The following is a 10,401-nucleotide window of genomic DNA, read 5'->3' as shown; positions in this document are numbered from 1 at the left end:
GGACTGAGGCTACGTCAATTTATTGTAAAGTTCATTATGAACGAAGTTCATCCAACTAAACCCAAATCCTTAATGACCCTTCTTCTTTCCAGTCATAAAATCATCTTTCCTTGCTTTTTTAAGCTCCTTTACATACCACTATAAATAAATATAAACCCAAACCCTTAGTTACTGTAAAATCATTTTTAAAAATGTTCTCAATAATGCTTATTAAAATATCTTCGGAAGGCCCACTTGAGAGCCCCCTGATCCATCTCTTGTGTGTTAAATGGAATGATGTTGTTGAACTTCAAAATGACTTTTCTCCATAACAAGTCTAGTAAAATTAACATACTCAACCTTATGGGACCAATCTCTCTGCCTTTGAGGTTACATGTGAGTTTTTTGGTGGTGTTGGAACATATGCAATGCCTATACAGTACTACTCAAATTGTTATAATAAAATTTATTATCTGGATTCTTCCCTACTGTTAAAGTTAGCTTATATCTCTGCGCCAGTAGGTGAGTTGGCATTCAAACAAAAGATCAAATGGTTGCCCGGATGACTGTCAGGTAGTTCACCTGTTTTCCATTGTGAGACAGCCCACCAAGTTGTGGGGAGGCTGGGGTGGGTCTACTTTAAAAGTAGATAGGTATCCAAATAATAAATTTCATTATGAAAATTTATATTATTTGGAATTAATCTTACCTACTACTGAAGTTAGTCAATTCCACATTGAGAAGAGGGTTGTGGGTAGTGCAGCAAGACAAAAATCAGCTCAGAAATCGAGCTAAAGGTTTCTTACATGAAACCCAAAACATTCTTACCAGATCTGGAATCCTTTCTGAATCTTATTACACCATTCAGGAAGCAAAGGCTCTCATACTTGTGCAGCAAAGAGCAGCCTTGCGGAGAAAACTGCTTCATTTCAGCCAAAATGAAACAGAAGCAGTGTGAGGGGACCCCTGTGCCTGGGTCCAAAAGCCCTATAAAACGACAGTCACTAAAGAAAAAAATACTTTTATGATATAAAGGTACCCTCCTATACAAAAAAGATGCATCTTAATGCTCCCCAAAATATTAAAACCCGAGATTTAAAACAAAGAGCGTAAAGGATTATTCTTTCTTCGGTTCAGGAGAAGACTATTCGCTACCAGTAGAGGACTAAGGGCTTTACTGGTTTCAAACACTATTCTGCATACTTTAGGTAGTTAGCAGGCACAACCAAATTGTACTTCTACTGTGCCGCATTAATCCCATCCTCAAGGGACAAATTGTCATAACACTAAAAGAAGTTGCAACTGCTCTCACATTATGAATGTTTATCTTCAATAAAAGTAAAAGGTATGGAACTACTTCTCATGCACTAGCTTGATCGAATACATCACAGAGAACCTCGTATTCTTTGACAAAGACGTTCTAGGTTTCTAAAAACACAAATCAAAAGGTTAACTTTGCCTCTTCCAAGCTTAACCATTGACAGAGACATTCTAGGTTTTCTAAAACCACAAAACAAAAAGCTGACTTTGCCTCCTCCTGGCTTAACCATTGACAAAGACACTAGGTTTTCTAAAACCAAAAAACAAAAGGTTAACTTTGCCTCTTCCAGGCTTAACCTTTGACAAAGACATCTAGGTTTTCTAAAACCACAAAGCAAAAGGTTAACTTTGCCTCCTCCAGGCTTAACTTTTGACAAAGATATTCTAGGTTTCTAAAGTCAATAAATAAAAGGATAACTTTGCCTCCTCCAGGCTTAACTTTGACAAAGATGTTCTAGGTTTCTAAAGTCAATAAATAAAAGGATAACTGCCTTTTCAGGCTTAAGTAAGTTTTAATTGCCCCACAGAACAGAGAAGTGTTTCCTCTTCTTCCCCACCAAAGAGGTTAAATGGGAATTCTTACAGTTCTCTGAAAAACTCAGCCTTAATATCAATCTCTGCTCTAACACAAAAAGATACAGTAACATACCCTTTACAACAGTTTTAAGGAGAATGCTTGCAATGAATTTACTCTTTTAACTGCCGATAGTGCTAAATAAAAGGTTTCATAGTAAATAATTCAATGGAACTCATCCCAGAGGCTCAAAAGAATCTGCAGATAAAATTTAAGACCTGCATCTACATTCCACAGAGAGACTGACATGGAGATGAAGGGTTCCAATAATAGCAAGTATCATCAGCCAATCTAATCCGAAGAAATTATGGAACAATAACCTTGAAAGCAGACAGCAAAAAGTCTTACTATATCTAAGAAAGCAGAAAAACTTTGATGTCCACAAGGTTCCAGGTGCTGAAAATTCCTTTAGAATGGCACCCTGAGCCATACAGAAACTGCTGCTTCTAAAACATGGCCACGACTGTTTTCCACTTGATTAAGTTAGAACCCATGTTACCTTTGAAAATCCCCTTATTGGGAGGAGAGTCGAGCATCTCCAAGCAGGTAAGTGTGAGATGCAGAAGTAGGTGGAAGTGCATGGAATTCTGTAGTTTGAGTTGATTTTTCCTTAATGGAAGAATAAGAGAGACATCTACCAATAGAGCTATAAAGTTAAAAAATCATTTGCTCTGAGGCTACTAGGGCTCTACAGGCATCACTAAGCAACTCTTGAACTTGACATTTGCTCAATACTTCCTTAGAGCAGATAGAGGGGAAAGGCCAATGAGTCTGAATCAAGCCAAACTTAGGAAACACATCCACTGCTGAAGCCTGAGGGCCCTCAAAGGAATAGTAATCGACTGCTTGTTCCTGTTCATCTGTATGCTAGTAAGTCTACATTTGAGTACTCCTCTAATCCCACAGCAACTGTTGAACTTGCGGATGTAACGGCCACTCTGCAGGTAGTTTTGCTCTTTCTGAATCCCCAATCGCCAAAAACACTGTCCTTCCACAGAATGAATTATCAAACCAATATCTTGTTGTTCATTTCACTCAAAGAAGCAAACTTTCCACTATGACTTTGTTTCTGACCAGGAATAAACCTGCTAGGCAATTTTACCAGGTGTCATTGACTGCCCTACATTGTATGAAAGTGTTTACAAGGTACTAGTTAACATTCATTTTATGTTGCACCAACAGCAGGAAAACACAAAACATGGACATGGTTTAAGAGAAAATGGTCAACCTTGGTTGGACATAGGTTTAAGAGAAAAATGGTCAACTCTTGGTTACAAGTCCCTCCTACAGAATCTGGAATACTTACAAATTTAATGAATATTAGGCCTACGTCAAAATCTCTCATGCTGAGACTGTGCTGTAATTGAGCTTGATTACAAGCAGTCCCCTGTTATCGGCGATCTGGTTTTTTGGCGCTTGTCTAGCAAGATTTTCGGCGCCAATAATCATGTATTGGAACTGATACATACTTAACAGTCACTGAGGCAATAACTGATTTGGCACTTATTGGCACTGATAAGCAGCAAAAATCACCAGTTTTCAGTTATCGGCGATTTTCGCTTATCATCACACCTTCAGAACAGAACCCCCTCTAATAACTGGGGACTGCTTATATTCTGATAAAATCCCCAGTGTGACCATGTTTCTTAATAAAGAAAGCCCTTACCACTTAGGAAACTTCCTTCAGGGCTAAAATTCTGACAGACAAGCCTGTAAAATTTCAAGTATCATCCCCACATCACTCGATAAGAATGAGGAGGAGTTAGGGAAGTTGACTGAAAATCATAGTGCACAGAGATTGAGCCAGGTGAGGCAACAGGTCCTTGGTCTTTGGAATATTGTCAACACAGTCGGTCAACTTGAGCCAGTGATTTCAGTAAAAAAGATTCCTTGCTCCTAAAAATCGACACCATCCACTTATAGGGCAACAAATTCCCTGTGAATACTTATAGAGGTGCTGTACACAAACCCAAACAAAGTGCCTTGAACATCAGTACCTCCTCTGTAAATACACCTCCAAGAACTTGCGTGACTGAGGATGTACTGGTACGAGAAAAATGTCTTTTGCATGTCCACCAAAACGTCTGATTGTTCTCTTGGAAAGTCACTAAAACCATGCTGGAAAAACCAAAAAGTATGGGGACAGAAACTTCAACTTATTCAGTCTCAATGTGTCAACAATGACTGCCAATCCCCAGTTGCTTATGGAGCTAGGAAAGTCAGAGGTAAAATCCCAGTGAATCACTGCCTGGTCCATTTCATTCTCTCTATTTTACAACCCCCTACTAAAGAATGAGACTTCTGCTGGAGAAGACATAGGAACAGCAATAGGAGATTAAACCAGTGGAGAGTAAACAAAAAGGAATCATAACTCTCCTTCCCTAACTCCACCACGTAAGGTTCTGCTTCTAAGTCTCTCCAAGCATGCCAGGAGCCTTGCAACGGGCCATCTACCAGAACCTGAGGGCTGAACTTATCCCCGAAAGGTATAAAACAAGACTTGTACCAATATACCCTCCCTTATCACCTTGACCTGCGCAGCGTAAGCATATAGAAGCATGTGTTCTCACTTCTTCCAAAATGAGTTAGTATAAGCATGAAAACACTAGCCTGCAGCATCAGAATTGAGTTAAAAACTAACACTCTTCCTCGCTAAACTCCTGCTGGCACCAAAAACCCTTAAAGCTGGTTTCACAAACTCACTAGACTGGTGCCAAAAACACACTAAGCTGGCACCTCAACTTCTCTAAGCTGATGCAGAGAAGAGGCAATATAGTGAGCAATAGTTCAATAAAGGATAAAAACTTCAACAATCTAAACTGAGACTCCATTCAGCATGTCCAAAGCACCTGTCAGTCTCGAGTCTGTCTCTTCACAGGAAAGAGAAAAGAAACCGAACTTTCTACTGAAGACAGTTTAAGCGCCGACAAATGGTTGTGTCCCAAGAGGCAGACTCTGTGACTTCATAAAAAACCAAAAGATATGCCCCGGCAGACCTAAAAGAAGCTTTGTGTGCCCAAGTATGAGAAAAGTTAAGAAATGCGCTCTAATTGAAGGAGAAAGCTTGAGTTCTCTTCTCTAAATACTTACAGGGCGCCGAAATACTTGAAGACAAGCGAGACCTACTCTCTATGTGGCCTCTTTCCTCAACTAAATAAAGTGCAACACTCCAGGAAACGCTAATCAAACCAAAAGAGATCCTCCGATTCAAACTCTACTTCCGCCAGAGGGTGACAGGAAAAGACAGCTGGCGACAGGATGCAACAGCAGCCGTGAACTGCATCGCATCCATGACGTGATGAAAGGGAAACAGTCTGAAGTGACTAAGCCGAGTCCACATTAGTCAGCTACGTAAAAGAAAACAAGGCGGCAAATGAAGATGGGAAATGTTGAGATGTAGGAGAGAAGAGGAGTTACAACAATTCTCCCGCCTCGTCCGAAGGCAAGTCAACATACTCGAAAGCATTCCCATACAACAAATCCTTTGAAAGTTATGTAGCTAGAATAATATCTAGCTTGGAAACAACAGAAGATACTGTAACTATGGTATTTTTGGAAAGAGACACATTAATCAAGGCAGAAGTAAGAGATTTGCCGATAGCCAAAGAAAATGCATGCAAAGAGCAAACAAGTGCATTTCAATGGAGAAAGAGGAATAGGCTAGCAGACAAGGATTTATAATGAGCAAAAGATGAGAGATTGGTTAAATAATCGACTGAGATGACATAACACCAGAATAAGTAAAATGATATTTTAATGATAAAATAAAGTTTGTTCATACTTACCTGGCAGATATATATATAGCTGTATTCTCCAAGTCCGACAGAATTCCAAAACTCGCGTATAAAACACACGTGAGTGGGGCCAGGTGGTTAATACCCATTCCCGCCGCTGGGAGGCGGGGTATCAGAACCATTCCCATTTTCTATTCAGATTTTCTAGTGCCACTGTCTCCTGAGGGGAGGAGGGTGGGCACTATGATTATATATATCTGCCCAGGTAAGTATGAACAAACTTTATTTTATCATTAAAATATCATTTTGTTCATGCAACTTACCTGTCAGATATATATATAGCTGAATCCACCATTGGAGGTGGGAAGAGACAGAATAGGATTTAGGAAACAAATATATGTAGGCTATTGACGCCTTGGTTCCTTACTTGTTAGCATAGCTGACTTCGTGATTACAGTCACCAAGCCTGCTTCTGCTTTACTACAGTCTCCAGCAAGGTAGTGACCTATATAGCTGGTGAGTTCTAGATGATCTGTCCACGGGGCATGACCACAATGGGACTAGATCATAAGACCAACTTACAGCTTTGACGACATGCCCTCTCCTGGTCCTGGGAGTCCGACAGAGGTCCAGGCCTATGTTAGCATAGCTGACTTCAAGCGTGATTACTGTCACCCAAGCCTGCTTCTGCTTTACTAGAGTCTCCAGCAAGGTAGTGACCTATATAGCTGGTGAGTTCTAGATGATCTGTCCACGTAGCGTGACCACAATGGGACTAGATCATAAGGCCATACTGTGAGGGCAAAGGAGCAACGACCAACCACCTGACCTAGAGCGTCAACAGGTCCTGCCGAAGGACACCAGATCGGGGAAGCCTCCGTAACCCTCTTTGCGGCTTTCGACATGCCCTCTCCCTGGTCCTGGGAGTCCGACAGAGGTCCAGGCCTAGAAGCGTTATGGGACGGATCTGACGTAAAAAAAAAAAAAAAAAATCAAGATTAAAATATACTTCCTAACCTCTAAAGGATAGGATGAGTATCGCTCCTGCCCGCAACACTGTGTCTGCAGAAGCGACAACAGGTCCTGCCAAAATACGCCAGATCGGTGGGAAGGCCCCGTAACCCTCCTGTGGCTTTCGACTTGCCTCTCCCTGGTCCTGGGAGTCCGACAGAGGTCCAGGCCTAGAAGTGTTATGGGGCCGATCTGGAGTAACGGAACGTATGGTCCTAGCGAATAGCAGTCTTCGTATGTCGTCTTCACGTCCCAAGTAATGTGAAGCGAACACCGACCAGCCACAGAAGGTGGTACCCAGAAGATCGCAAAAGGACATGTTCTTCTGGAAAGCCACCGAGGTTGCAATGGCTCTAACCAGTCAGTGAGCCTTAACTTCAAAAGACTCAAGTCACTGTCTTGAACGTCGGAAAGTGCGTCTAAAATGGTGCTTCTAAAAAGCACGCCAGTGCATTCTTAGAAAGAGGCAAATCCGCCTCTTGACAGAGCACCACAGACTGTCCAAGGGACCTCGACTTTCCCAAGTCTTCTGCAAATAAAATTTGAGAGCCCTGACAGGACACATGACTCTTTCTGGTTCATGTCCGAGAATTTCCGTCATACCCTTAATCTCAAGGTCCTGGGCCAAGGGGTAGACGGGTTCTTTTAGCAAGAACATACAGCTTAGAGAACATACTGCATTATGGCCTCTAAAACCTACATGATTATTGATAGCCTGAAGTTCACTAACTCTCTTATGCATAGGCAGAGCAGTTAGAAAAAAATTTCCTTGTCACATTCTTGAGACGCCAAGAAAGAGGCTCGAAGGTATTTGACATAAAAAATTTAGGACGACATCCAGGTTCCAGGGGCGTCCTGGAATGAGGTACCTTGACAGTCTCAAAGGATCTCAAGAGATCGTGAAGATCCTTGTTGTCCCTGGCTGATAGTCTGAATGCAGTTAGACTCAGAGCGGGAAGTTTTGAGGTACCTTTCAAATGGGGCTGCCTGAGCAGATCTACCAAGGACGTCCCCATAACCTCCACAGCTCCTGACATACTTCCTCGTGAAGGGTCCACTCGGTCGGTAGAAGCTGCCGCTGTCGAACCGAGAAGGTCCGGCCGATATTCTCCACTCCTGCAACGGTGAACCTCGCAAGATCGTGATCCCCTCCATGGGCCCAAAGCAGGATCTCTTCGCCAGGGCGAACAGGGACCGGGAACGGTTCCTCCCTGTTTCTTGAGGAATGCCAGGGCTGTGGAGTTGTCTGAATTTACTTGTACGACTCGGCCTGACACTTGGCTCGAAGGATTGAAGGGCCAGCAGGATCGCCCTAATTCCTTGAGATTGATGTGCCAGGACACCTGTTACCCTCTCCAGGTGCCTGACACTTTCTCCCCTCCTAGTATTGCTCCCCATCCCTCCCTGGGAGCGTAGGAAAACAACACCAGGTCGGGCTCTGAAGGCATAGAGAAACCCCTTCCGCCAACCTCGAGGGGTCGAGCCACTACCTCAGGTGAATCTTGAAAACGGAGAAATCTTCAGGGTCTCCTCTAGATTCTCCTTGTCTATTCAGTTTTCCGCCAGGAAAAACTGGAGCACCTGAGATGAAGTCTTCCCAGGAAACAAACTTCTCCAGAGAGAAAATGGTCCCCAGCAAACTCGTCCATTCCTCACCGAGCATATTTCCTTCCTTAGGAAGGATGAGACTTTTTCTAAGCATTGCTACTGACGTTCCTGGGATGGAAAAGCTTGAAAACTTACTGAATCCATCTGAATCCCCAGATAGACGATGGACTGCGCCGGGATCAGATGGGACTTTTCTTCATTCACTAGAAGTCCTAGGGACTTTGTCAACTCTAAATTTCTTCAGGTCCTCCAGACACCTCGACTGTGAAGAGGTCTCGGATGAGCCAATCGCCAGGTAAAGCGAGATACCCGAATACCCGCCAAGTGAAGCCATCTCGCCACATTTCTCATGATAAACGTGAAGATCATGGGAGCTGTGCTTAGCCCAAAGCAAAGAGCTCTGCATTGAAACACTTTCGTCCCTAGTACAAACCTCAAATACTTCCTCGACTGGGGATGTAGGGAACGTGAAAGTAAGCGTCCTGTAAGTCCAGAGCGACCATCGAATCTCCTGGTCTTAATGCTCCTAAAACAGACTGGGGCGTCTCCATCGTGAACTTCTCCTTCACCATGAAGCGGTTCAGTCTACTGACATCAAGGACTGGACTCAATCCTCCCGACTACTTGGAACTAGGAACAGTCGGTTGTAGAATCCTGGGGAGTCCAGCTCCAGGACTTGCTCCACAGCTCTGGCTTAACATTTGCCAATCTAAAAGCTCGAAAAGGATCTGTTGCTTCTCTTGAAGGAATGAGGGTCGACAGATCCCTGGGCGACGTGCACAGAAGTGGTGAGTCGAGAAAGGGATCTTGTATCCTCTCTCGATAACTTCAAGGGACATGTCTGCCCCTCTTACTCTCAGGCTCTCAAAACGAAAGAAGCCTGGCTCCTACAGGTGTCTGGGGCGCTGCAAATCACTTCCTGCCCCAAGGTTTAGGCGGGGTCTCCGCCTCTGAAAAGACCTCTACCTCGGGAGAAGATCTAGAGGAAGAAGCTCCTCCATGAAAGGGCTTCTACTTCCTGGAGGTCTGACCCGACAACGACATCAAAGGGACTGCCGGGCGTCTTGACGAGTGGCCAAGAGGTCTTGAGTGGCCTCCTTCAAGCTGGAGGAGAGATCCTTGAACAAGGACTGGGGAAGATATGGCTCAAAACGGGAGAACAGCAAAGCCCTCTCTGACGGAGAAACTGACTTTGCAAAAGTATGACGCTAAAGGCATCTGGTGTTCCCAGGCGGTCACCCATCCAAGTACTGACCAGACCCAACGTTGCTTTAACTCCGCTGATCGCACGAGAAGCGGTGCTCAACGTGGTATGGCCGTTGGCTGGTAGGGCCATAGGCTGTAAAGTTACAGTACAAGGCCCTCTTCTTCAAGAGGCCCGTACAAAAAGAGGGAAGCCAGTTCCTCTGAGCCATCCCTGACTGCCTTGTCCATGCAGTTCAACACGCTGGACAGCTCCCCAGGCAGATCGAGTCGGGACTCCTAATCCTGACGTCTAGAGCCCCAAACACCAGTCCAGGAAATTGAAGACCTCCATGGTTCAAACAGTCCTTTCAAATGGTGATCCGTCTCCGACATATTCCAGGACACTTTGGCAGCCGACAGGAGGGACCTTCTAGGCGCGTCGACCAAAAATTATCGAAGTCTCCCTGGGACAACGAAGGAACTCTTGAGCCGACGTCCTCCCGGTCTCTTACCACATACCTGCCTTGCCGCTCAGCTTGGACGGAGGCAGGGCAAAGAAGTCTTGCCTTGGGTCTTCCTTCCTCCATCCAAGTGTTAACCTTCTTGAAGGCCTTCTTTTCAGCCAGAGACGAAGTCATCTTGACAAACCCCGGCGCTCTCCTCGCCTTGGACGAAATCAAACTGCGAAGGAGGAGAGAGAGTGGCGAGGGTTTGAAACTTGTCGCCAAACAAGTCCTTAAGAAAGGCCGGCTAACACCTGGTAGTCCGTGAGACGAGGAAGGGGAGGCTGCTCAAGGACTGCAGGCTCCGACTCACAAGAGACTTCTCCTCTTCAATGGGAGAAACGGGCCTTGCGGTCCAACACGCAGATGGGATCTTTGCTTCCCGCGAGACTTTGATTGCTCTGAAGCTTCACTTCGAAAGCAACCAAAGAGGCGTCCTCCCGAGTCCATCCGACAAGGCCCTGCACGGCAGCGAGGAGCGCCCTGA

At 44.6% G+C, this 10,401-nt stretch overlaps 1 pseudogene; it reads right to left on the bottom strand.

Annotated features, from left to right (window-relative positions):
* Positions 1 to 9,432: 9,432 nt before the first annotated feature.
* Positions 9,433 to 9,550, bottom strand: LOC136834005 (5S ribosomal RNA; annotated as a pseudogene).
* Positions 9,551 to 10,401: the final 851 nt, after the last annotated feature.

This window comes from Macrobrachium rosenbergii, chromosome 52 (genome assembly GCF_040412425.1).
Source record: "Macrobrachium rosenbergii isolate ZJJX-2024 chromosome 52, ASM4041242v1, whole genome shotgun sequence".
Classification (NCBI taxonomy): domain Eukaryota; kingdom Metazoa; phylum Arthropoda; class Malacostraca; order Decapoda; family Palaemonidae; genus Macrobrachium; species Macrobrachium rosenbergii.
Note: the sequence above shows the minus strand (reverse complement) of the source record. Positions and strands in the feature narration are given on the sequence as shown.